This window comes from Lissotriton helveticus, chromosome 5_1 (genome assembly GCF_964261635.1).
Source record: "Lissotriton helveticus chromosome 5_1, aLisHel1.1, whole genome shotgun sequence".
Classification (NCBI taxonomy): domain Eukaryota; kingdom Metazoa; phylum Chordata; class Amphibia; order Caudata; family Salamandridae; genus Lissotriton; species Lissotriton helveticus.
In genome coordinates this window covers 563,390,646-563,417,897 of record NC_136065.1, presented here as the reverse complement: position 1 = coordinate 563,417,897, position 27,252 = coordinate 563,390,646, and positions in this window count along the sequence as shown.

Sequence of the window (27,252 nt, the reverse complement as noted above, 5' to 3'; positions counted from 1 at the left end):
GGAAAAAGGTCTGGGAGGTGTAATTGCCCATTTTAACTGTCTGAGGCCGGTTTGCCAGGAACGAGGTAAGGAGCTCTTTGGCTTTGTTTTTAATTCCTAGTGCCGAGACACGGTCGATCAGAGTGACATGATCGACCGTGTCAAAAGCCGCGGAGAGATCCAGGAGTATCAGAACCGCCGATCCTCCCTTGTCCATTGTGGCCCTTATCTCGTCTGCTGCTTTAAGCAGCGCTGTCTCCGTTCCGTGGCCTTTTCTGAACCCAAATTGGGTATCATCCAATAGGGTATTATCATCAATGAATTTTGAAAGTTGCGTATTCAGGATTTTTTCAAATATCTTAGCTGGGAAAGGGAGACACGCAATAGGTCTATAGCTGGCGGGGAGAAGAGGGTCCAAGGAGGTTTTTTTTAAAAGTGGCTTGATAATAGCCTCCTTCCAAACAGATGGGTAGGTGCCTGTTAGGAACATTGTATTGCAGATTGAAGTTAGGGCAGGTGAACTAGCTTCCGGGATGCGATTCATGATCGTGGGCGGACATGGGTCAAGAGGGGAGCCCGATTTAGTGCAGGCCACAAGTTGTCGAATATGTTCCTGGGTGGTTGGTTCAAAAGCTACGAAGTTTGATACTATGGGGGTGGGGAGTTCTTTAGGTGAGGGGGCAGGAGAGGGATGAGAGAAAGTCGAAAAGATGGAACTAACTTTCGCCTCAAAGAATTTGGCCAGGGAGTCCGAAAGATCCTGAGATCCTTCTAAACGCGGGGCCGGGGGATTAGACAAGCGGGTGACAACCTGAAATAGTTCTCCTACCGATTTTTTTGCCTGGTTAATTTGAGATGTGTAGTATAGGCTTTTTTCTGATGTAATACGCTGTTTATAGATGGAGAGAGCGTTTTTATAAGTTGTTTTGTCGGCGGGACTAAAACTGCGGCGCCACTGCCTCTCCAGATTCCTGCAGTATTGTCTCTGTATTCGTAAGGGTTCAGTGAACCACTGGGCTGAGGGCCGCTTTCTCTTGCAGTGAAAGGTTTTGACCGGGGCTAATTTGTTGCATGCTGTGTTTAAAGTGCTCAGAAAGTTGGAGGATGCTAGTGCCGGAGACGCACCTGCGTGCTGGAGGGGAAACGAAGCCTTTGACGGATGTTTGGCGGCCTGCTCCGCTACCCCAGAACTGTCTCTACTGATGAGGGAGTCAATCCCGAAACACGAGCCATGTCTCGTGTCTAGAGATAACTACACTTCAAGGACCTACTTGCACCGATTGCGGTGAAACACTTTTGAACTTTCGACTCGTTTTTTTAAACACTTGTACTGCATTGACCATAATGCAAAGGGGCGATACGGCGGAGAGGCTAGCAGTGTGCTCCCATCTTCTATTTCTTCATCCCAATACATGCATAGAAATTTAAGTTTACCAAAATCAAGATTAATATGTGAGTTTGGAGTGCTTGCTGAAGATGCTGTTGCAGCAGTTGATGTGCTTGGTGCAGCAGCAAGTGGGTTGCCCTTCAATCTTTGTGTTGTAGCTCAACCAAAGTTGTTGGGGTGCAAATTCATGTGTCGCACTATATTGGCTGTGCTAAAGAAGTATTTTTTGTATGGATCAGCCTTTGAAAGAGTTGTTTGGCAAATTTTACAGATTACTTTTGGAGTAGTAACCTTTGGCTGGGGTAGTAGCTATGACAAAAAGGTTTGATAAAGGGCCTTGACGTTCAATCAGAATATGAAATTGAAGAATAATTGATAATCGCAGCCAAGAAAGGCAGGAAGTGTGTATCTAAAGCAACAAAGTTCTATGGAGTTTGTGATGATGTGTGGTCGAAGCAGGACGCATTGGTAGCAAAGTCTTTATAATCTAGTTTTCTAATAAATATTGGTTGTGCATTCACAGAAGTAAGTTGAAGTATATCTCCAAAAAGTATGATATATTTTTTTCTAAGTAAGTCATCTCATTCAATACGGTGACGTAGTGATGATTTCTGGTGCACTGAGTTAGTAATCTTTGGCGCTGAGCTTGAACGTACCCAGTGATGATGTGTGGTTGTGGGGGGGTGTGGGGGGGGGTACAGTAATTGAAGTAATGTCTTTTGTCAATTGAATTCTGCATCAATTACATGTAAAAGGGACAGTATGTCTCACTGTGACATAAAACAGTTCACTCTTCTTTGTGATGATTTATTGTACACTGAGTAAGTAGTATCTTTGGCGGTGAGCTTGTACGTTTCCTGTGCAGTGTAGATTGAAGGCAGTTGTTAACAGACATAGACAAATGGTTGCTGTCACTTATTTAAACAAAATCTGAAGACATACAGTAGAAAGATCTCTAAATTAAAGAAATGAAGGCTGAATTTCCTACTGTTCAAACTTTAAGAAAATCTGAGGAGATTGTGAAATAGTCTCTGTTTTAAATAAATGAAGAATGTATTGAATGTTTTCTGTAGTGCTGGCACTGTTGGTATCTAGTTCTCAACTCTATTGAGTGCTGAATTGGTAACCTGAGCCAAGAAATGCAGCAAGTGTGCAAATTTTCCATTGCCTTCGGCCGGGGTAGTAGCTACTACAAAAAGGCTCGGTAAAGGGCCTTAACTTTGAAACAGATTATGAAATTGAAGAATAATTAATAACCCCAGGGAAAAAAGAAAGAAGTAGGTGTGTGTATGTGTAGATGATGTGTTGATTCAGTGGAAGGTGAAAAATAAGAAAGGCTGTAGACGTGCAAAGTACCCACTGCCTTGTAAGGGAAGTGGGTGCTTTGTTTTCCTGTTCATTATACAGGCTGGGCGTCGGATTCCGCTGTGTGTGCCTGAGAAATGGGTATCTCATGTAAGGAGTTAAGCAAGAGCACAAAGTACATACAATGTGTGGTAGAAAGGATGCAAGAAAGGATGCAAGTGTGCAAATTATCCACTGCCATTCAATGGGTAGTAGTTATCAAGAAGTTTCAATAAAGGGCTTGGACTTTGAAGTTTAATTAATTGAAGAATAATTGATAACCCCAGCTAAACAAGGCTGCAAGTGTGCAAATTTCCCACTGCCTTCGGCCGGGGTAGTTGATAGAACAAAAAGGGCTCGATAAAGGGTCTGCATTTTTAATAGGAATATGAAATTGAACAATAGTTCATAAGGCCTGCGAAGAAATGCAGCAAGTGCGCAAATTTCCCACTGCCTTCTGGCGGTACAGTACCTACATGAAAAAGGCTTGATAAAGGGACACGAGTTTGAATTAGAATATGAAATTCAAGAGTAATTGATTATCACAGTGAAGAAAGGCAGGAAGTGTGCAAATTTCCCATTGCCTTCGGCCGGGGTAGTAGCTACAACAAAAAGGCTCGATAAATGGTCTTTAGTTTCAATCAGGATATGAAATAGGTGTTATACTTTGTTTAGTTTCCACTGAGTTAGTGGTACGTTAAACAACAAGGGTTTGTAGAGCTTGGGAAGATGTGTGGTTTGGGTAGGACGTACTTATAGTAATTTTTTTGCTCTTGTGCATTCTGGCTTACTAAGGGCACTTGGCGATTTTGTGTAGGTGTGAAGGAGACTATTTTATTTGGTACTGTACTTTATATGTAATGAATGAAGAATCAGTTAAATTGTGGGTGAATACGGACATGTGGTGATGGTAGGAGGTAGCGGTTACCAAAACTTCATATCTTGGTGGCATTAATTACAGGTGGATAATATTGGTAATTTAGTGTGTGAATGTAGTGATAAATGGTGGAATGAGTTAGTAGCACCTAAAGGAACGAAGTTGTGTGGAGTCTGTGATTATGTGTTGTCCAAGCAGGACGCATTGGTAGCAATGTGTTTAAAATTAAGTTTTTTTTATAAATATTGATTGTCCATTGACATTAGTTGAACTATATCTCCAAAAAGTTGGATATTATTTTTTTTAAAATAAGTCATGTTATTCAATACGGTCATGTGGTGATGATTTGTGGTGCACTGAGTTAGTAATACCTTTGGCGCTGAGGTTGAATGTACCCTGTGATGATACATGATTGGGGGAGGAACAGTAATATGTCATGCTCTGTTTTAAGAATTTGCTGCATTCTTAAATGCAGAAAGGCAAGCATTAAGTTTGATACCATGCTTAGGTCATCAATAATGAGAAGTTTCATTTTCGTGAAGAATCTTGAAACTTCACAACAAGCTTCTCCAGATAGTTTGTGGTATTCTAATTTGTTGTCATGCTCCATAGGTAGTATACGTAAATGATGTAATGTAGGATTGGATATGTTAACATTTGGTGAATATAAGGAACTTATTACAAATATGCAAGAAGCAAATGATGGCGATTATGGAAGTATTTGACAAGATATAAGAATTGGATAAATGAGTGAACATGGCAAAGTAGTTTTACAGAGACGATTTCTTTGAAATTTGTTTCTAAATGAAAATATTGTTTCTAAGGTTGTTGGTAATTTCAAAAAAATTGACAACCCCAGTGAAGAAAAGGAGCAAGTGATAAAATATCCTACTGTCTTCGGCTGGGGTATTAGCTATAACAAATAGGCTCAATAAAGGGCCTGGACTTTGAATCAGAAAATGAAATTGAACAATAATTGATAACTCCAGCCAAAACAAGCATTTGCAATGCAATAGGTCTCGCATTAGGAAAGTTTGAGCTATTGGTATTGTAAATGACAATTTTTTTTATTTATGTGTTGGTTTTGAAAATAGCGAAATTAATAGCTTTGTCATTTACAATGCCAATAGTTTTAACTTTCGCAAATGTGACACCTATAGCATTTGTAATGCAATATGTGTTGTATTTACGTGACTTAGATGTATTGATATTACAAATAACAATGGCTTTTAATTTTTTAATCATTAATACTTAAATAAAAGTTATTGTAATTTATAATGGCAATAGCTTTTGTAAATAACTTTTGTGAAGATTATGTTCATTGTATTTTATTGTGATGAAAATCCAAGAACAGAAGTGAAATATTAACATCTTTTTGTGACATTTGTAATAAAGCTTGAAACATTGAGAGAACATATTTGAACCAGTTGTTGTTGAATGGTTGCACAGATTGATGCTGTGGTGGCGCTGAGTGATGTGGTGGCTACGAGTAATGCTGTGGTGTTCAGTGATGCTGTAGTAGCGCATAGTGATGTTGTGGTGATGCTGTGGTGATGCTGTGGTGGTGCTGAGTGATGCTGTGGTGATGCAATAGATAGATAGAGTGAGTGCGATTGATAGAATGAGGGCAATAGATAGATAGATAGATAGATAGATAGATAGAGTGAGGGCGATAGAGAGATAGATAGAGTGAGGTCGATCGATAGATAGATAGATTGATAGAGAGTGAGGGCGATAGAGTGAGGGCAACAGATAGATAGAGTGACGGCGATAGATAGATAGAGAGTGAGGGCGATAGATAGATAGAGAGTGAGGGAGATAGATACAGTGTGGTTGTGTGTGTGGTAGTGTGTGTGGTAGTGTGTGTGTGGTTGTGTGTGGTTGTGTGTGGTTGTGTGTGGTTGTGTGTGGTTGTGGGTGTGGTTGGGTGTGGTTGGGTGTGGTTGGGTGTGTGGTTGGGTGTGTGTGGGTGTGGTTGTGGGTGTGGTTGTGGGTGTGGTTGTGGGTGTGGTTGGGTGTCTGTGTGTGTGTGGTTGTGTGTGTGTGGTTGTGTGTGCGGTTGTGTGTGCGGTTGTGTGTGCGGTTGTGTGTGCGGTGTGATTGTGTGTGGTTGTGTGTGTGGTTGTGTGTGCGGTTGTATGTGTGTGTGCGTGGTTGTATGTATGTGTGTGTGTGCGGTTAGAGAAGGATGTATGTGGAAGAGAGCAGCAGATCAGCACAGCAGATTAGAACAGGGAGTTAAAGGAGGCGGATGGAAGAGAGCAGCAGATCAGCACAGGAGAAGTGAACAGGGAGTTAGAGGAAGAGGTGGGTGAAAGAGAGCAGCAGATCAGCACGGGAGAAGAAAACAGGGAGTTAGAAAAGGAGGCGGTGGAAGGGAACAGCAGATCAGCACGGGAGAAGAGAACAGGGAGTTGGAGAAGGTGGCGGTGTGAAAGGAAGCAGCAGATTAGCACAGGAGAAAAGAACAGGGAGTTAAAGAAGGAGGTGGGGTGGAAGAGAGCAGCAGATCAGCACAGGAGAAGAGAACAGAGAGTTAAAGAAGGAGGTGGGTGGAAGAGAACAGCAGATCGGCACAGGAGAAGAGAACAGGGAGTTAGAAAAAGAGGCGGTGGAAGAGAACAGCAGATCAGCACAGGAGAAGAGAACAGGGAGTTAAAGAAGGAGGCGGGTGGAAGAGAACAGCAGGTTCAGCACAGGAGAAAAGAACACAGTTAAAGAAGGAGTTGGGGTGGAAGAGAGCAGCAGATCAGCACAGGAGTAGAGAACAGGGAGTTAAAGAAGGAAGAGGGTGGAAGAGAACAGTATATTAACAAAGGAGAAAAGAAGAGACCAGGGAGTTAAAGAAGGAGGTGGGATGGATGAGAGCAGCAGATCAGCACAGCAAAAGAGAACAGGGAGTTAAAGAAGGAGGCGGGTGGAAGAGAGCAGCAGATCAGCACAGGAGAAGAGAACAGGGAGCTAGAGAAGAAGGCGGGTGGAAGAGAGTAGCAGATCAGCTCGGGAGAAGAGAAGAGAACAGAGAGTTGGAGAAGGAGGTGAGTGGAAGTGAGCAGCATAACAGCACAGCAGAAGAGAACTTGGAGTTAACGAAGGAGGTGGGTGGAAGAGAGCAGCAGATCAGCACAGGAGAAGTGAACAGGGAGTTAGAGAAAGAGGTGGGGTGGAAGAGAACAGCAGATCGGCACAGGAGAAGAGAACAGGGAGTTAAAGAAGGAGGTGGGGTGGAAGAGAGCAGCAGATCAGCACAGGAGAAGAGAACAGGGAGTTAAGGAAGGAAGCAGGTGGAAGAGAACAACATATTGGCACAGGAGAAGCGAACAGGGAGTTAGAGAAGGAGGCGTGTGGAAGAGAGCAGCAGATCAGCAGAGGGAGAAAAGAAGAGAACAGGGAGTTAGAGAAGGAGGTGGGTGGAAGAGAGCAGCAGATCAGCACAGCAGAAGAGAACAGGGAGTTAAAGAAGGAGGTGGGGTGGAAGAGAGCAGCAGATTAGCACAGGAGAAGAGAACAGGGAGTTAAAGAAGGAGGTGGGGTGGAAGAGAGCAGCAGAACAGCACTGGAGAATAGAACAGGGAGGTAGAGAAGGAGGCGGGTTGAAGAGAGCAGCAGATCAGCTCTGGAGAAGATAAGTGAACAGGGAGTTAGAGAAGGAGGTGGATGGAAGAGAGCAGCAGATCAGCACGGGAGAAGAGACAGGGAGTTAGAGAAAGAGGCGGGTGGAAGAGAACAGCAGATTAGCACAGGAGAAGAAAATAGGGAGTTAGAGAAGGAGGCAGGGTGGAAGAGAGCAGCAGATCAGCACGGGAGAAGAGAAGAGAACAGGGAGTTAGAGAAGCAGGTGGGTGGAAGAGAGGGAGGGCGAGGGAGGGCGATAGAGGGCATGAGGGCAGTAGAGTGAGGGCGGTAGAGTGAGGGCGTGAGGGCAGTAGAGTGAGGGCGGTAGAGTGAGGGCAGTAGAGTGAGGGCGGTAGAGTGAGGGCGTGAGGGCAGTAGAGTGAGTGCGGTAGAGTGAGGGCGGTAGAGTGAGGGTGGTAGAGTGAGGGGGTGAGGGCGTGAGAGTGAGGGCGGTAGAGTGGTAGAGTGAGGGCGGTAGAGGGTGGGCATGAGGGCGGTAGAGTGTGGGCGTGAGGGCAGTAGAGTGTGAGAGTGAGGGCAGTAGAGTGAGGGCGGTAGAGTGAGGGCAGTACAGTGAGGGCGGTAGAGTGAGGGCAGTAGAGTGAGGGCGGTAGAGTGATGGCGATAGAGTGAGGGCGATAGAGTGAGGGCGGTAGAGTGAGGGCATCAGGGCGGTAGAGTGGTAGAGTGAGGGCGGTAGAGTGAGGGCGGTAGAGTTGTAGAGTGAGGGCAGTAGAGTAAGGGCGGTAGAGTGGTAGCGTGAGGGCGGTAGAGTGAGGGCATGAGGGCGGTAGAGCGAGGGCGGTAGAGTGAGGGCGGTAGAGTGGTAGAGTGAGGGCGGTAGAGTGAGGGCATGAGGGCGGTAGAGTGAGGGCGGTAGAGTGGTAGAGTGAGGGCAGTAGAGTGAGGGCGTGAGGGCAGTAGAGTGGTAGAGGAAGGGCTGTAGAGCGAGGGCGATAGTATGGTAGAGCGAGGGCGATAGTGTGGTACAGAAAGAGTGGTAGAGTGAGGGCTGTAGAGTGAGGGCGGTAGAGTGGTAGAGTGAGAGCGGTAGAGTGAGGGCGGTAGAGTTGTAGAGTGAGGGCAGTAGAGTAAGGGCGGTAGAGTGGTAGCGTGAGGGCGGTAGAGTGAGGGCATGAGGGCGGTAGAGCGAGGGCGGTAGAGTGAGGGCGGTAGAGTGGTAGAGTGAGGGCGGTAGAGTGAGGGCATGAGGGCGGTAGAGTGAGGGCGGTAGAGTGGTAGAGTGAGGGCAGTAGAGTGAGGGCGTGAGGGCAGTAGAGTGGTAGAGGAAGGGCTGTAGAGCGAGGGCGATAGTATGGTAGAGCGAGGGCGATAGTGTGGTACAGTGAGGGAGGTAGAGTGAGGGCGGTAGAGTGAGCGAGGTACAGGGAGGGCGGTAGAGTGAGGGCGGTAGAGTGAGGGCGGTAGAGTGGTAGAGTGAGGGCGGTAGAGTGGTAGAGAGAGCGGTCAAGTCAAGTCAGGGACATTTGTATAGCACACAAATCACATCCGGGGAGTCTCATGGTGCTGGTAGAGTGGTAGAGTGAGAGCCGTAGCGTGGTAGAATGAGAGCGGTAGAGTGGTAGAGTGAGGGCGGTAGAGTGGTAGAGTGAGAGCGGTAGAGTGGTAGAGTGAGAGCGGTAGAGTGAGAGAGGTAGAGTGGTAGAGTGAGAGCGGTAGAGTGGTAGAGTGAGGGCAGTAGAGCGAGGGCGGTAGAGTGAGGGCGGTAGAGTGAGGGCAGTAGAGCGAGGGCGGTAGAGCGAGGGCGGTAGAGCGAGGGCGGTAGAGTGGTAGAGAGAGCGGTAGAGTGGTAGAGCGAGAGCGGTAGAGTGGTAGAGTGAGGGCGGTAGAGTGAGGGCGGTAGAGCGAAGGCGGTAGAGCGAGGGCGGTAGAGCGAGGGCGGTAGAGCGAGGGCGATAGAGCGAGGGAGGTGGAGCGGTAGAGTGAGGGAGGTAGAGCGGTAGAGTGAGGGAGGTAGAGCGAGGGCGGTAAAGTGGTAGAGTGAGGGTGGTAGAGTGAGGGCGGTAGAGTGGTAGAGTGAGGGCAGTAGAGTGAGGGCGATAGAGCGAGGCAGATAGTGTGGTAGAGTGAGGGCGGTAGAGTGGTAGAGTGAGGGCGGTAGAGTGGTAGAGTGAGGGCTGTAGAGTGATGTAAACCTTGAACCACTCAGTCTCTTGCAATAAGCTAGTCATCCAGTTTGTGAAGTCATTCCTCTACACCCCAATACATAAAGGCATGTTCCCCCTCCCGACCACAAACTCTAATAGGTAACTTCATGATGGTGTACTTTTTACCAGAGGTTCTATTTGACATGAGTGCACATGTTGGGTAGCAACTGCTCTTTTTTCTATGCACCCTCCATTTTGTACATTAAACAGATCTGGATAACATTTCTACTCTAGTATGCGCAATATCTTATTAACAATAGACAATTTGTAAAAAATAAAAAAGGCCACTGAAATGACAGACCCCCTGGCTACAGTTAAAAACACCTTTCTTGCAAACCTAGGTTGAGAAAAAAATAAACTGAGCATTGAACCACTAGTCAACATTATTGAAGGTCCAATTCCATGACGCAGAGGAGACAATGTCTGTCTGGGTTAACTTTACAAGCAAGCATGAGATGAGGTAAGAGAAAAACAACTGAAAGGGAAACCAATAATACATTTGTTTTGTTTCAGAACATATTAGCAATAATTTGCCAAATTGATAGAACAACACAACAGGTATGAAAACCTGATTTGTCTGACAGCAATAAAAAAACTCATTAAGATGGAGCTTGGTATACAGCTGCAGGATAAAGACTTTCAGTTGGGGGCGTTAAATATTAGACTGCAGAAAATAAATTCCAACTAAATGTTCGTGTCCTTATGAAGATGAAAGGCGTGGAAGCCCTTGAGACACTCTCCTAAGTGTTATGTTCAAATAGTGAGTCGTTCCTCCTTATCTGCAATGTAACTGGAGAATGTGAAGTGACTCAATACCGTGAAACCCACCTCTGACAATAAATGAGCATACGGGTGCTATTGAGTAGCGCCTTCAATGTCTTGCATGTATCTACAATAATAATGCGTTAAAAAATACTTTCTTCACCAGTTTTGAAAAAAATAAATACTTTCTTCAATTGCATTCTTTGTTGAGAAATCTGTTTTTCAACTAAAACGCATTATGTTCGCCGGAGGCACAGTGCTGGTTGGCAGACAAAGTGCTTTCATACAGAGATGAACACAGGCCGGATGTAATCCGTAGACGAGACGGATTTGGAGATGGCCCTGGTGTGCATACTTAATGTAAACTTCAAGAGCACACATGGCGACGGCAGATAGTATCTGAAATCCTGGCGAAACGCTGACGGAAGGATGAAAGCCAGCGGAGCAAGGTCCTGGAAAACAGGCAAAGGGACATCTGTGGGTCTGCCTGGGGCTGTCTGCCAGGCCAAGAATTGCAACAGGGCCAACCAGGCAGCATTTTCACAGCATTTGAACGAAGTGTGAATTGTCACCAAGAGAATGTGAAATGGAGTGGTTTGCGAGCAGTGGTGTGCGCCTGGGAGGCTATGGTGGGGGAAGAGGCTGGGCAGGGAGAGGAAAGTGGAGGAAGATGGGAAGAGAGGGGGCAGTAGAGTGAAGAAATACAGGATGAAGCAGAGAAGGTGGAGGGGGTAAATGGAGAGGCAAAGAGTGCAGCAAGGGATGAGTGGTGGAGAAAAGGAGAACAGACAGGGAGACATGGGAGGGAGACAGTCTGCCCAGGAGCGAGACAGATTATTCACGTGAGTGGGGTCAAATATTTAGGAGCACAGGAATGTGGGAGAGGTGAGAAGGGACTTATGAAGGAGGAAGAGAGAGGGAGCTAGAGGCGGGGACTGAAAGGTACAGAGTAACGGGGTGGAAAGGGAAAGAGGAGGCAGCACGTGTGCTTGCTAAAGATCCAACAGAAAGATAGAGCACCAGAGAAGACCACCGGCTGCTCGGGGGCGGAGCGGATCCCTTTGAAGTGCTGCTGGCGGCACCACGCTGGGGAAGCAACAGATGGCTGGCTTTGATGTGGTGATGCGAGGCAGGCAGGCAGGCGGATAGAAGCGGGTGCACGGGACACATGCACTTCTGGAAATCCGCATTTTTTGAGAGCTTAGTTTAGCTCTTAGTTTAGCCCCAATAGTCTCGAGCTATTAATTCCTGCGGAATTTAATAGTCGAGACCTAAATATCTATGCAATGGGAACAAACCAGGGGACAAAGGAATAAACGGGAGAAACCCGTGGGGTCCATTATAGAGTTCAACAACGATGTTGCTAGAGTGGAAAACATCAGAGGTGGTAGGTGGGGGCATAATAAAAACCAACAACAAAGATGGGGTAACGGTGGCAAAACGTGGGCAGATGCAATGGGTCCTAAAAAAGTGGCAAACTGAACCACCAGGAGTGAGATGAGAAGGGAATAATAGGACTGAATATGGAGAACAAAATGCTAAATGGGATCGAAGTATGTAATCACGGCCAGAGCCAACATGTGCGACTGTCATCAAGCCCATTCAATGGCTCCGTGAATCAAGTACTTGTTGGTAAGATCCATATGCCGGCAGATGACATGGTCAACCTTGGAGATAGTCAGCAAAATAGCTGTTCAGGCCACGGTTGGATGGTTACTAACTTGTAAGTATATTCGTCACCTTGGACCTTACGATCGCAGATTCCTGCACCTTAGGAACTGCTACATCCAACATCATCTCCAAATAGGTGTTATTTGCTTTACAGTGCCACATGACAATTTGTACAGCGCTCTGATACCCTCACGGGAGACTTTCGCGCTATATCAAACTTTTATAAATAAATGAATAAAAAACGTTCAGCGTAAAGAATGTTATTTGACTTAATAGTATGCATCTCTTAAAGTACTATGAAACTTCAAAAGAAAAATCTGAACTATTAACAGAGACAGTGGCAACCACATTTTCAGAACCAAAAACCATGATCAGCACAAACACAATAGTAGAACTAAATGGTGGCACTGGCCTGGGATACTTACAGGCTACAATATAGCATCCACTGTCAAAGACCACATTGCAATAGCAAACAAACTGATGTAAAAAAAAACTACATCTTAGAAAGACCACAATATTCAGCATGCTATAGGTTGTGCACTTTGTTCCATTTAAAAACAAAATTACCAGCCAAGAAACAAGAACGGAGATGGAATTTGCATTTTGTGTCACAAAAGTGTAGCTCGTTTACTTTCGCTTTCTTTGTTTATTTATTTATTTTTATTTATTTAATGCGATTTTCTATAGCACGAACTTTACCCAAAGGTGTCAGAGCGCTTTACATAAGAACCAGTTGCAAAACATATGGACATAGGATTACATGCGATACAAATAGAAAAAATTGCAAATGTACAAGATGAAATCACACAAGGAAGAGATACATACAGAAAGAAAAATTGCAAATGTACAAGTAGTAAAGTCACTCAAGGAAGAGATACAAATGGATAAACTCTAAGAGTCACATAGGAATGGTACCAAGGTCTACTGCATATACTAGGGATTAGAGTTATCTCTCTCTCTCTCTATATATATATATATATATATATATATATATATATATATATATATATATATATATATATATATATATATACACATATATATATATACATATATATATATATATATATATGTATATATATACATATATATATTCACTGAAAAAACCATAGGTTATAGACCATATATAGTTAGGAATTAGCATTTACAAAACCTTGAAAATTCACTGAAAAAACCATAGGTTATAGACCATATATAGTTAGGAATTAGCATTTAAAAAACCTTATTTTACTCACACAAAACCATTGAAATTCCATATATAGTTAGTTGCACTAACTATATATCGCGCACCCGTAATCCACTGCTGATGATGTCACATATTACATCATTCATGACATGGTCAGTGACATCACTGATGACATCACTGATGACATCTCAAATGACATCACTGATGATATCTCATTTGACATCAATGGTCACATCAATGATGATATCATTAATGTGACAATACAATGCATCTCCTCACACTTTAATATAACCTCTGTTACACCCAGTGTTAAATACAGAGTATAATTTTTGAAACCATTGACACACCAATACTAGTTACTACATACCCACTCACTGATTCCTACGTCTACACACACATTCACTCATTCACCCATACAATCATTCATACATACAATCACTCATCTTTACAACACTATCATATGCACTCATACACCTATACAGACACTCACACTCTGCCACTCATCCATGGAGTTACTCACACACCTAGTCAGTCCTGTAAAGAATCAATCACAGTTCCATTTTCTAATCTACACAGTTAAACATAGAGTACCTTACATTTTAAAACATATACTAACACATACTTACTCTCTTATAGAATCACTGATACAAGTACACATTGATCTGCACAGAGTCACACACCTCCCAGCCAGTCATACACACACTCAGTCTCCCATACAAATACTTGTGCAACCAATCAATAACCCATATAGCTACTTATATAGCTACTGATCAACACATGCAGCAGCTTGCACAACAACAGACATGCTGATGCACACTTTCAGACAGTTTAGTCACTAACCCGTGCATTTAGTAAGACGCATTTAATCACTCACTCATACAGTCAATCACGCACCTACTAAAACCTTCATTCAGACACTTATACATCCACTCATTCTTCAATATGTAAAACATATTTAAACTTTACAGAAACACATAATCACTGGATGTTGTCATCAGTGATGTCATTTGAGATGTCATCAGTGATGTCATCAGTGATGTCACTGACCATGTCATGAATGATGTAATATGTGACATCATCAGCAGTGGATTACGGGTGCGCGATATATAGTTAGTGCAACTAACTATATATGGAATTTCAATGGTTTTGTGTGAGTAAAATAAGGTTTTTTAAATGCTAATTCCTAACTATATATGGTCTATAACCTATGGTTTTTTCAGTGAATTTTCAAGGTTTTGTAAATGCTAATTCCTAACTATATATGGTCTATAACCTATGGTTTTTTCAGTGAATTTCATTGGTTTTTTAAAAGCTAATATCTATAGCTGTAAAATGTATTCTTCTTTAAATCCAAAAATATATTTTATATGTTTATTAATAATTTTTTTTTAATATTTTTTTTGTTTCGCTCCCGGTCCGCGAACCGGGAAGCTTCCCGTTAGCTCAATTCGATTCCGCGATCCGGTCCGCGAACCGGTAACAAATCAACATAGTTACGGTATCGCGTTGCCGCGTAATGCGTCTTATGACGTACGGCGTTAGCGCACCCGGAAGTGCCCCGGGGCGCGGACCGAGGCGCGAAACGCAACTCCCCGGAAGCGATCCGCGGCGCGAAAGCGCGACGTATCGCGTTGCCGCGAAATGCGTCTTGTGACGTACTGCGTTAGCGCACCCGGAAGTGTCCCCGGGCGCGGACCGAGGCGCGAAGCGCAGCGAACCGGAAGCTAACCGGGGAGCGTTCCGCAGCGCGTAACATGAAAGTTAGAGTCATGTGACTTGTTAATAAAGCTTTTCATTGGTTCATTTCACTTTTAGTTTCATAATTATGGAAGGCTAGGTCAGGTGACCTAAAAATAACACTTTTCATTGGTTGAGAAGTATTGTTTTTTCCAAATGATGAAAACCCCTCCTTCTTTCCTCACTCTGACTTTCATCATTGTGAGAGGAAGACCTTTATTAATACTTGAGAAATGACTTCAGTACTTGCTTCAGCTGGTGCACCCCCACCACCACCTCCACCTCCTCATGGGAAGAGAGGACCACCTCCCCAGGTGATCACCAACACAGAGGAGGAAGAGGAAGACCTAGAGGAAGAGGAGAGAGAAGAACCACAGTTCTTGGAAGAGGTGCCCCGGGTTTCCCATAGGAAAGCCAGTTTCATCTGGCAGTTTTATTCAATCCCTCCAGGGCAAAAGAAAGTGAATGCGAGGTATGTGACCTGCCTCATCTGCAAAGAGAAATTATCAAGAGGGACTGATAAAAAGTATAGCTATGGGAACTATACCATGCATCGGCACATGACCAGGAAGCATCCACTTAATTACAGCCGGGCGGAAATACGGGATATGGAACAAAACCCAACAGCAACTCCTGTGGCCAGGTCAACATCGTCAATATCATTGACACCAGCAGAGGCACGGGAAACTGTGCCAAACATCCAAGAGAATTTTGGGCACATGAAACATACTTGTATGCACTGTGGTGCGTTGATATCATGTGGTAACATGAGTATTAATGCCATCAACCTGGCTTATGACAATCATAATTGCCCTAACCGCCCCCAGTAATTTTTTTTTGCTCCTGTTGAGCCCTTTTCAACGCCTGTTTTTTGTTGTTCCCCCCCCCCAAAAAAACCCAAAAAAAATATAAAATCGTTCAAAAAATACAAAAAAAAACAAAAAATGTTCAAAAAATACAAAAAAAATATAAAACAACAAAAATATAAAAAAAAAAGTTCTTTTCAGAACTACCTTCCCTTTCCAAAAAAATTGCTAGAATGTTTAGCACTCTGGCAAGCTCTATTTCTTTTGGTTCGCTTCCGGTTTAGCTTCCCGGTACGCGTACCGGGAGCTAACCAAAAAAAAAACTTTTTAAAAAAAAAGAGTAAGTATAAGGAAAGTAAACAGAGAGTGATGTTTCAAGAAAGACAGCTATAGGGAGTAAAGAAGAGATACTATTTAATAGATCTATTTACCAAAGAACAGACAGAAGATGGTATAATTGTGAAAAACAAAATAGATAACGAATTGAAAGAAAAACAAGCATTGGCATAGCCAATAGGTATCGACTTTTGGACCTTCTAAGTCTTTAGTTATGCAGCATAATATCCTTGGTGCAGCAACATCAACTGTTGCATGGCTAAACACGTATAAGGTCCCAAAGGCAAGACCTATTGTCTATGCCAATGCTTGTTTCTTAAGTAGAATTGCAATACGTATGGCTCTTCCATGTAAAAAAATCTTATCTTGTGCTCTAAAGATTGCTAAAGTCTCGACAGAGAACAGGCTAGATTGTAAGTAGGGTAAATTGCGCTTGGTGATCTGTTTGAGGGAGCGTCTGCTTTGCCTGGTGTCTTTGGAGAGCAATTTTGATTGTTATACTGGACAATATAGCCCTAATGTAAATAACATAGGGGCATATTATCAACATAGGCAATAAAAGTTTTGCAGCTTTTATAGGCAGAAATGTGTCGCTAAAGCTGCTTTTGCGGCAGAAAACTGCCGCTAAAGCCGCTTTTGCACCAGTTTTCTGCCAATAAAAAGAGCAATAATTTTATTGGCTGCATTCATAATATGACCCTTAGTGTGCTTCAACTACACAGAGAAAGCATTATGAACAAATAGTGATACAGTGATCAGTCTAAGACACTAAGAGTAATAGAGACGGAGTGAGTGAACAAGAGTGAGGAACTATGAGAAGAGAGGGACTGAGAAAAAAAATGGAAGGAGTTGAGTAAGTAGGTAATAGAGAAAGGAATGAGGGAAGTAGCAAAGGCAGGAAACTGAGGATTAAAGAAATGAAGCAGTGGAACTAATAGTAGTTCAATGTGATAGAAATGTAACGAAAAGAGTACAAAATACTTACCTTATAATTGTCGTTAAATTCCTCACTTTTTATTTTTATACTTTCAATCTGTGAAAGAGAGAACAAACATTTGAAAAATATAAAAACATGTATTGAAAAATTACAAAAGACAAGGGCAAAGATTGAAGGACAAACAGTTTTTCAATAACTTTGACACTTACAGAAGCTACACAGTCCTAAAGATATACATTTTAAAGTAACACTATCTTGATGGAGATGAAGTGAGACCTATCTTAAAACATGGTGCATCTTTTGCATTGCTGTTGTCTCAGAAAAGTGTCGCAAGACACTAAAATTTAAAATAATTGCTTCAGGATGCCAATAAGATGTCTACTATCCAGAGTTTTGTTTCAGGTGAGGCCTACTCAGGGTTGCAGATGAAATTTCGAGTTGTTGAAGAGAATAGAAGACATAATACATGTGAAGGTCTACCAATGAAGTGAGTCATGTCCACTGCAATGTTCAACAAAGTCCAAACCTCCTATGTTTCCCTGGACAGACCTAAACTTGATCTGCACAATGTGATTCGTAATGATAGGAAACACAGGTGATGTAATTGAAATACATGCAATTTATTTTGCTCATTTCACAATCACATCACTTCTGTTTCCTTTGCTTAGGTATCTCATTGTGCAGATGTAGTCTAGCATATCAAAGAATACGCAGAAGTGCAGCACTGCATGCAACAACTTTGACACTTACAGAAGCCTCACCTTCTCCATGCCTTCTACACAGTTCTACATATACATCATAAATGGAAACATTACAGAATTAATTATACATGTTAAATGGTTTATTTTTGCTGTTCTCAGAATGTATCAAAATTCACTAAAAACAGTGACTTGAAGGTATTCATCATGTAACAGCGGGGAAAAAAAAACACAATCAAAATGATTGTGTTTAAAAAACCCATACAAGATCAGAAATCAAAAATCAGAACTCCTTAAAGTTAACTTACTTTCCATGACGTCCAAGGATGTCCTATGAATAGCTTATACTCTTTTGTGCTGTTATTACTTTCAGCCCACCAGTTTCTGAAAGAAAATCTCCATCGTTTTTAAAAACATGTTACATACAATAAATGACTTCTTGCTCTCTACCACAAGATTCCACAAGGCCAAATTTTGTCAGAGCCATGTATAACTCTTGGATTTCTTGTTAGCCAATCCCATCATTTGGTATTCCCGCAACTTTCAGAATTAAAATGTTGAAGATCATTTTCACAATCCTGGAATAGTAATATCTTCCCCTTCTTGCTCAGTCATGTTCTACATTTCGTATGACACTGATACTGCTTAATATGAAGCAGACTTACACTACCTCTATGAGTACTACAATTATTTAATTCTCTACATCACTTTTAATCACAAAGTAATGTAAAACAGTATACAGCATTGCAGACTTACATTCCCTCTACTCCATGTTTTGATTGGCTGCTTTAATTAGCTTATGAAAAGAAACAGTTTTTCTGAACTCATTTAAACTGCACATACATGTCCATGATGTCCAATCCTATGATTAGAAGTTATGTCTCTGAACTACACTTATCCTCAAGGCCAAATTGTGTAGGAGCCATTAGAACTTCTTGAAATTCCACAGATCATATCCCGAGAATATTTTCCTAAAATTTTGGTTTTAAAAACACCAGGTAAGAGTTTTTAAGGTCATACGGCAATTTTTTTTTGAAAATTACAACAGAATCATTACAGAATGACCAGCCATTTCTAGACTTTAAATAAGCTGTGTAATGTCCTGATGATATTGAAGGGCCGTCATGATATATAATTGCTGTAGTTACAAAAGTCCTTCCTGATATTGACAACTGCGAAGCTACAAAATTTTTTATTAAAGTTGTCAATTTTGTTCCATCAGGCCTACATCGTTGGAACATTAAAATGATGTACTGGCCATATGTTCGTATAAATAATGTGGACATCATTTCAGATTTACATTGGCTACACTCCATGTTGTGATTAGCTCCTTTTACTAGCTTATTAAAGGAGACTGATTTACTGTCTGGCAAAGTTAAATATACAAATCTTTCTGAGTCTACACTAGTAGTACTTGATACCATACAGTTCTCGCAGTCATGCTGCCATTGATAAGAAAGCCCAAACAGCTGATCTACATCTACACCTTCAGCATGTAATACATGAAGCATATACATTAAAAACTCCTGACAATCTTGCTGAATATTTTGAGAGAATTGTGTTTGGCCTGAACATCTATCTAACAGATTTCTAATTTCAGACACACTTTCTATGTTTCTTCTATCAGTGGTACATTTCTCTAACACAGAATTTAACAAACTGCAAAATCTTTGATCAGAATTGACCACAATCTCTTCTTTTACATTTTTTAGAGAAAACAAAACATTAATTACTACATTAGCATAGCAGTTGACACCAGAACTGTTTTCAAACTGAAAACCAACAACATCTTCAACAGAATCCTCTTTGTTTCTGCTTGTAATTTTAGGTTCATTCACTTTTTGTCTTTTTGCTACAACCTCTCCAGTATTGTTCTCATTTCTTCGTTTCCGGCCTACCAGACGTTTCTCAAACAAAGGAAACTGAGGCAAATGTGGCGCATACTCTCTTCTTAACCTATTGTATTCCTTAACACAATCTAGATCTGCACAAATGTTTCTGACATCACAGTCAATCAAGTACAATCCCGATAAAGTTCTAACTCGTGACAATGCCACATATGCCATACCCTCCTTGAACACAGAACTGCCAATATTCACCAATGCAGTGTCTACACTTAAACCTTGCGATTTATGAATTGTCACCGCATATGCCAAGCAAACAGGGAACTGCTTACGGCGAACATATAAGTCTTTTACAAGCAAAAATCTAGCAGAACAACGAGCAATTAGCTGTACTTCCTCAATGCCATCAAATTTAATTTTTAAAAATTCAATTCCATCTCTATTTCTGTATTTCACAAAATCAACAACATTACCCATTGATCCATTTACCAGACCTCTTTCAACATGTAAATTCCTTCTTAAAATTATACGGCAGTTCAAGCACACATTCAGAGTCTTTTCAAAACCTGCAGTTTTAGATATACTCTTCTCTAATGAATCCAATTTTGTTTTCAGATTCTCAGACAAAATAATTGTTGATCCCATATGCTCTACTCTATCAATAGCTTCCACTTTCACAATCTCTTGCTTTTCTAAATGCAACATTTTGTTGTTAAATTTTGCACATTCTGCAAGAGTTGGCATCAAACATATTCCAGATTTCTTATCAGTAATTTTCTGAAAAATATTCTCAGGCACAACATCTTGTTCTGGATATAAATTTGTCAGTAATCGTGCATGTAAAGCTTCTTTCCCATGCTCGGTCACTTTTCCAATTCTAACATCTTGTAGAATAGTCTTGTAAACTTCATCCTTTGCCTGACGCATATTTTCATGCAGTTCAGCATAATTGAAGTTTAACCATATATTGACGTTGCCAATGCTGCCTAGGCACTTCCTGGTATCTTCATGCGTGAGCATTTTGAACACAGGTTGCCCTTTCACTGGTGTCAGCTGCAGAAGATCTCCAAAAACAATGATGTGTTTGCCACCGAATAACACATCATACTCTGTTTTGAGAACTTCTTGCATCCTCAAATGCACAAAGGCAAGCATGACATTGGAAACCATGCTTACTTCGTCAATGATAAGAAGTTTCATTTTCCTCAAGATTCTTGAAACTTCAAAACAAGCATCTCCAGATAGCTTGTGATATTCTAATTTGTTGTCATGCTCCACTGGCAGCATCAGTAAACGATGTAAAGTAATCCCTTTAATATTATGTGCTGCCAGTCCAGTTGGAGCAGTGACAACACAAGACAGTGATGACTCTGTCCTTTCCTGCAAATAGCATGAAATTGCTTTAATGAGGAAACTTTTTCCAGTTCCCGCTTCTCCACTAACGTACAGTCGGACAGGCTTCAACGACGTACATGAGCACTCTTTCTTATCATGACTTAATCCATGATCAATTTGCATGGTAACTTCGTCATATATTTTCCTCTGCTCAACGTTGAGTTGCCTTTCCAACTCTTCTAAGTTAACCGCATCCTCTTGAGCATGTGCCATGGCTCTTTCCACCTCATTCATAGCAGTGGCAGCTTCATTTTCAATAAGAGGTCCTCCTAGTGGATCCTGACTCAATGAAGCAGAACTCTGACTGTCCTGAGAACTGTCTCTGGCAATCTCGGCTGCAATCGTTGCTTCCTGCTCAATTTCCGCATTCAACATTTCTACATATTTGGGAAAAGCAGGACATTCTATGGTCTCCTTGGCGGCATTGAAAGAGTCTTCGTAACAGAGGAAATCTCCAAGCAGTTCCTCTTCTGCACGCCAAGGCTTGAAAAGTTGCAAAAGTGCTAAATAGAAAAACTCCTTTTTTTCAGGAGATTCGCCACTCAATTTTCGATGGTTTATCAAGTGGCATTTTCTTTGCTTGACCAGACATCCCTCACTTCCTATTACAGCATACACTCCTTTCTCAGTATCTTCTTTGATGTTCCTCTTGAACATGTAATTTTGCAGAACCTCATACAGACAAACATTCTCTAGGTGACTGCTTCGATTTGGATAATATGTATCCAACATGTTTGTCTTCAAAATGTCGGTACTGTTTGGCTCCTTTTCCGCCAAATACTCAATTTCCCGCACAGGTTTGAGAACTCGATTACGCGTTGCAGCAAGACCAAGACTCGCCCAAACGATACTCCTGGACTTGGCATAGAGACTTGCTGAAGACAACCGGTCAGAACATTCGTACGCTCCGATTTCTCGATGCGACAACATCTTCAGACTGAAACTGTACAACTTCTTGCTGAGGCTCTTTTCATGGGAAATGTCCTCCCACATATCCTTCAATTCTGTCTTCTCTTTTTTGGTGATATACGACGTCACATACCGAGCCACAGCCATACAGTTATCAGCCACAAACTGTATATCCATGTTAGCATTCCACATGGACAAAATCACCGGGTTGTAGTCGTTGATATACTTGGACTCTTCGTTCCTCTTCAAATTGTAAGTGTTTTTAGGTGATTTCTTCATCACATTATGTCGCAGCGAAGACATCAAACTGTTTACTCTTCCTTTAGAAATCACCGGTCGTGGGAAGCCGAAACGACATTTGGTGTAGAACTTGTCTTTGTTTCGGAATTTACGACGGCAGTACTTTCCACATCGATGGCTTTGGAAACGCAGAACTTTTTCTCTTAGGCTTTTCTTCTCCTTTGCGTTTGGAACAGCACACGTAGAATACTGTTGGATGAAACTCATCACTGAGTCTTCTGGATCCGTTCCAAATTTAGGTGCATCCTTGATCCACAGCAACATATGTATATGAGGAGCTCCTCTTGCTTGGTACTCCTTTCTCCAGAAGAAATCCAACACCTCTCCAAGAGGTGGATTCTTCTTATTCATGATGAAAGACATCATAGCTTCAAATCTATGATTGAAGTACCTACATACATTGACTGGATCCAAAGAGCACAGTTCTCCGGGTGTCTTGAATTCGATGTTTTCTACGTTAGCATTTGCCTCTCGTAGAAATTGAAGTAAGTCTTCCCAGCCATACTCGGCACAACTCAGAGTGAGGAACCATGTGGGAGTACCTAAGTTCCTCAGCATACATTTTAAATCACCATGACGACGGTACCAGTACTCATTAGTACCACGCTGACACGCCATGAGATTAATCAGGTGAGATTCCAAAATACTATCTTGGACATTCACTTTATCCATAAAATCACTTGCTGAGATGTTTTGCATGTGTATACCACTTTTCAAGATGTGGTTCACTGCATATGACAGTCCAGACAGATCGCTTTCAAACAGGAGATGAAACAAATAAGGAATGCATTGTCGAAACCTAGCATCTCCTGCATACAATCGCAAAGTCCGGTATTCAGAAGCAGGAATTTGATGAGGTCGCTCATCATATCTTCCTCCCTGACCTGTTGGAAAAAGCTGTGGGAAACACCGAGCTTCCAAACTTTCCTCCCAAACACTAATGGGACTCCCTTTGGCTTGTTTCATTTGAAACAACTCAATAGCATTCCCCATGACTTCCTTTGAATGCAAAGGATGAACACTATAATGTTCATATATTTCCTCACTAGTAGAGGGTTCTACTTTCTCAATTTGACCAGCACACAAATCGCTATCCTCTTCCTCACTTACTTCCTCTTCTGCAACATATACATTCTTATAGTATTTATTATTTTTTTTCAAATACAATGTTGCCTTTTTAACTTTCCTAACATCTACTAAATCTTGCCATATTTTCTTATTCTTTGTCGGAACCCCATTAACTAAGATAACCAGAGGTTCCTCTTCCACTTTTTCTACTCCAATTGTGTTAATGTTTTTCTTCAAATCTAGAGGCAAATAAACAACTCTTCCCTTTAATCCTCTCTGTAAATCTGATGGAGGCAATTTCCCTGTCTTTGGCTCCATTCTTACAATAGCCTGAAAGGGATGGATACTTTGAATCAAAATAGATTCATAAGTATTTAAATCCTTCAATTCAGAAGGAATCTCAACCAATTCCAGATTATTATGAACTGCTCTAGCAGGCATCTGGTTTTGTTTTAATTTGTTACAACAATAAGTACACACACGTTGATCCAATCCCAAATCAAAACAATTTTCTACCATCAAGTATGTTGCAAAATCCTTCCATTCACTATTATTTTCCCTTTCACTTTTTGCATATAAATCCACTAACTTAGTCTGATTCTTATAATAAGTGCGTCTACAACACACACAAGTGAAATTAGGCCTCTCACTTGATTTCATGTCAAACGTCGCAATTTCCCTCTGGAAATTATCTGTACTGGAAACCTGTACACTATCTTCCAAATGACCCTCTACTTCTTGCTCAATTTCAACATTCTCCTCTTTACTTCCAAAGTAACAAAACTCAATTTCTTCACATATATTCTTCACATCTATTTCAGAACCATGCAAAAGAGCAGCGCATAATTGTTTCAGCATAATTGCTGGACTCTTAGCATAATACAACAGTCTAACTAACTTCCTCACTTTGTTATGATGCACTGCTAGCATCCTGAAATGATGAAAAACACTCTGGCATACTCTCCTGGAAAGACAAGCCAGTGAATGACCATGCAAACCTGTCACTTCTCTCACTCTGCAAGGATCTAATTCTTGCAACAACCTTATTTTCTGCTTCAAACTTTTCTTGTTAAATGTCCGTACAAAATCACAAAGCAAATTGATGGAATCCTGTCGCACACTGCAAATACTACTACACTTCCAGGTGTACACAGGACCCTTAGCACGTCTTCCTAAAACCTCATTACCTAACAACTCTTCTGCCTCTGTTGTCACAAGTTTTTCTTTTTCAACTGGACAACCATCTTTCACTTCATAAGCACGACCACTGATGTCAACTGCATGCACCAAATCATTATCCTGGAAATAACTCTCTTCATTAAAAAATGCCTCACAGCTTGAACTATGTATCCATTCTCCAGAAAAAACTTCACAAAAATTACTACGATTAACTATTCTCTTCCATCTACTATTTCTTTTGAAATCAAAAATTGCCTTGTTTAGCTTCCTAATTCTATTGATTATCAAAATAAATAACTTACGTTTAATTTCAAAAGCCTGATCAATAACTTTCTCAACTTTTTTTTTTCTCCTATAAAAAACTAATTTCTGTTGACCTTTCTTAATATTTTTTAACAAATTGCCAATTATCCTGTTACGGAACATTCGTTTACGAATCTCCGTAAACTGTTGTTTCCTTCTACTATCATGCACAGATTTATCTCTTGCTCTAGCAGTAACATTTTCATTTGTCCTTTTCTTTCCATTTGATTTACTTGTCATTTTATGGATTGAAACATTTTCTGTACTAATATTTTTTTTATTACAAATATTTCTTATGAAATATTTAGAGCTCTTACCCGGTGCTTTCTTCATGGCTTGAGAAATCTTTTTGTTAGAGGACTGCTGCATTTTTTTTTTCTCCTGCTGTCTTTGACGTTTTGCAGCCTTCATCTCTCTTATTTTTGTAGGCATCTTGAAATGATCTGCAGTTGAATCTGAGGAAAAAGATACTAAAAAATGTTATTAAACATTATTATCAAACAGTAAATCATTAATAGTGATCAAAAATATAACACACTACTTGACATTTTATTTTGAAGATTTTTTAGTCATTGCCATTTTTACAATACAGAAATACCAGAAAAGAAATGACATTTATATTTATGTTACCTATGCTATTTTATATGTGAATCTGATCTAATTTTATGAGCATATTTTAATATTTTATTGAAAACACTACACATAACCTGTTTTTGAAGGTGTTTTTATTTTTAAATTAAACGGTTTACCTTTTTACTTTTTATTGATTATAAATTTTAAAAATAAATGTTTATAATTCCAAAGGCTGAAGCAAGTCAGCTTCCCATCCGATATCATATAATTCAGACAAATCTGCATCCTCATCACGCTCTTCTTCATCCTCAGGATTTAAATCATCCAATGGATCAACATCCACTGATGTTTCAATTACAAGTTCAATGATGAGGTCAAAATCAACTGATTGCAGATTGTCGCTCATGTTGAGGTTGTCTTTATCTTTAAAGAAAGATAACAACAATGAGATGTTGCAGAGTAAGAGACAAATCTCACAGATTATAATAGTAAAATTATTTAACAAGAGTAACATTTTGCAGCTATTATTTAACCATGTCCAGCGATGCTGAGCAGGTGAAGCCTATGTCTAATTTTTCACTGAACAGGACTCATCTGTTCTTAACCTTGGATAAGCCTCAACGACTCTGTGTTCCCTGCACATACTCAAATGTTAAAGTGCAGATTTATATTAAATGGCAGATCCCCAGGCATGCACCAGTTAATGTGCACCACTGTTTTACCACCCATGGTGTGCCGCATTTACAATCAGATAGGAGAAAGCTGCTTCAAAACCCTGCGCCTGCTTGAAGCTTGCATAGGTCTTGACGCAGCATTGTATAGATGGGGCACCCCTGAGCCTTGCTGGAGCTGCATCGCACTTACGATACAACTCCAGCAATGCGCCACCTTTACAGCACAGATACGTCACGCATCTGTGCCATTTTTGCCCCATGCTGCGCCGCATTGTAAATACAGCACACCATGGGTGGCGGAACAGCGGCGCAAAATGACTGGCACATCCACTGCTGCATCGGTTTCATGTGGCACGTTTTTTTTACACCATGACACATCTGCCTAAATGCATCAATTTGTAATTTTCTCGCCTCATAGCAAATCTTTTGCACCGCCACTGCGTCACAAAAGTGACGCACAGTGGCGCAAAAGATGCATACACCTATCATAAATCTGTCCCTAGCATTTTAAATGATTAATTCAGGATGACGATAAGGTGTGGCCTATGCAGAGCTTTGTTTAAGGTGAGGCCTACTCAGGGTTGCAGATCAAAGTTACGCTTGATGAAGAATACAGAGGAGATAATACATGTAAAGGCCTACCAATGAAGTAAGTAATGTCCACTTTATTGCACCAGTCATCATAAATGTATCCCTAAGCTTCTTATCTTGTTACAGATGAACCACCATATGTACATGACATTTTAAGTAATTTCCACATGTGCAGTGTTTTCAAAATATAATTTGAAAATCGTTTTTGGGGAAAAGTAATGGTTTGCAAAATTATGACAATTACATAATGGTGTATGCTTCTCTATAAAGCATTTCAGTATCTCTAATGTCATTTTTCCCATATTACATTATAAGACCTTTCCCCATGAAGCACATTCCTTGTAAATATGCTCCCACCTGTGCATTGCAAATTTAGATTTTCACTGTTTCAGACACATAGCCATGTTGAAAGTGACCCAAAAAAATTGCAAACGTTTCCCCATGAAGCACATTCCTTGTAAATATGCTCCCACCTGTACATTGCAAATTTAGATTTTGACTGTTGCAGACACATAGCCATGTTGAAAGTGACCCAAAAAATTTGCAAACGTTTAAAAAAAAAAAACATTCATGTGTCTTAATGACATTTTAAGTCATTTCCCCATGGAGAATGTTTTCTAAGTGGCACAAAAGAGGTATACACCTATCATAAATCTATCCCTAGCATTATAAATGATTAAATCAGGATGACAATAATATGTGGCCTATCCAGAGGTTTGTTTAAGGTGAGGCCTACTCAGGATTGCAGATTAAAGTTACGCTTGATGAACAAAACAGAGGAGAACATTTTATTGTAAATGCCTACCAATGAAGTAAGTGATTTCTACTTCATTGCACCAGTCATCATAAATGTATCCATAACCTTACTTAAATTGTCCTTAAGACACATAAAAGCGTTTTTTGATTGGCTTTC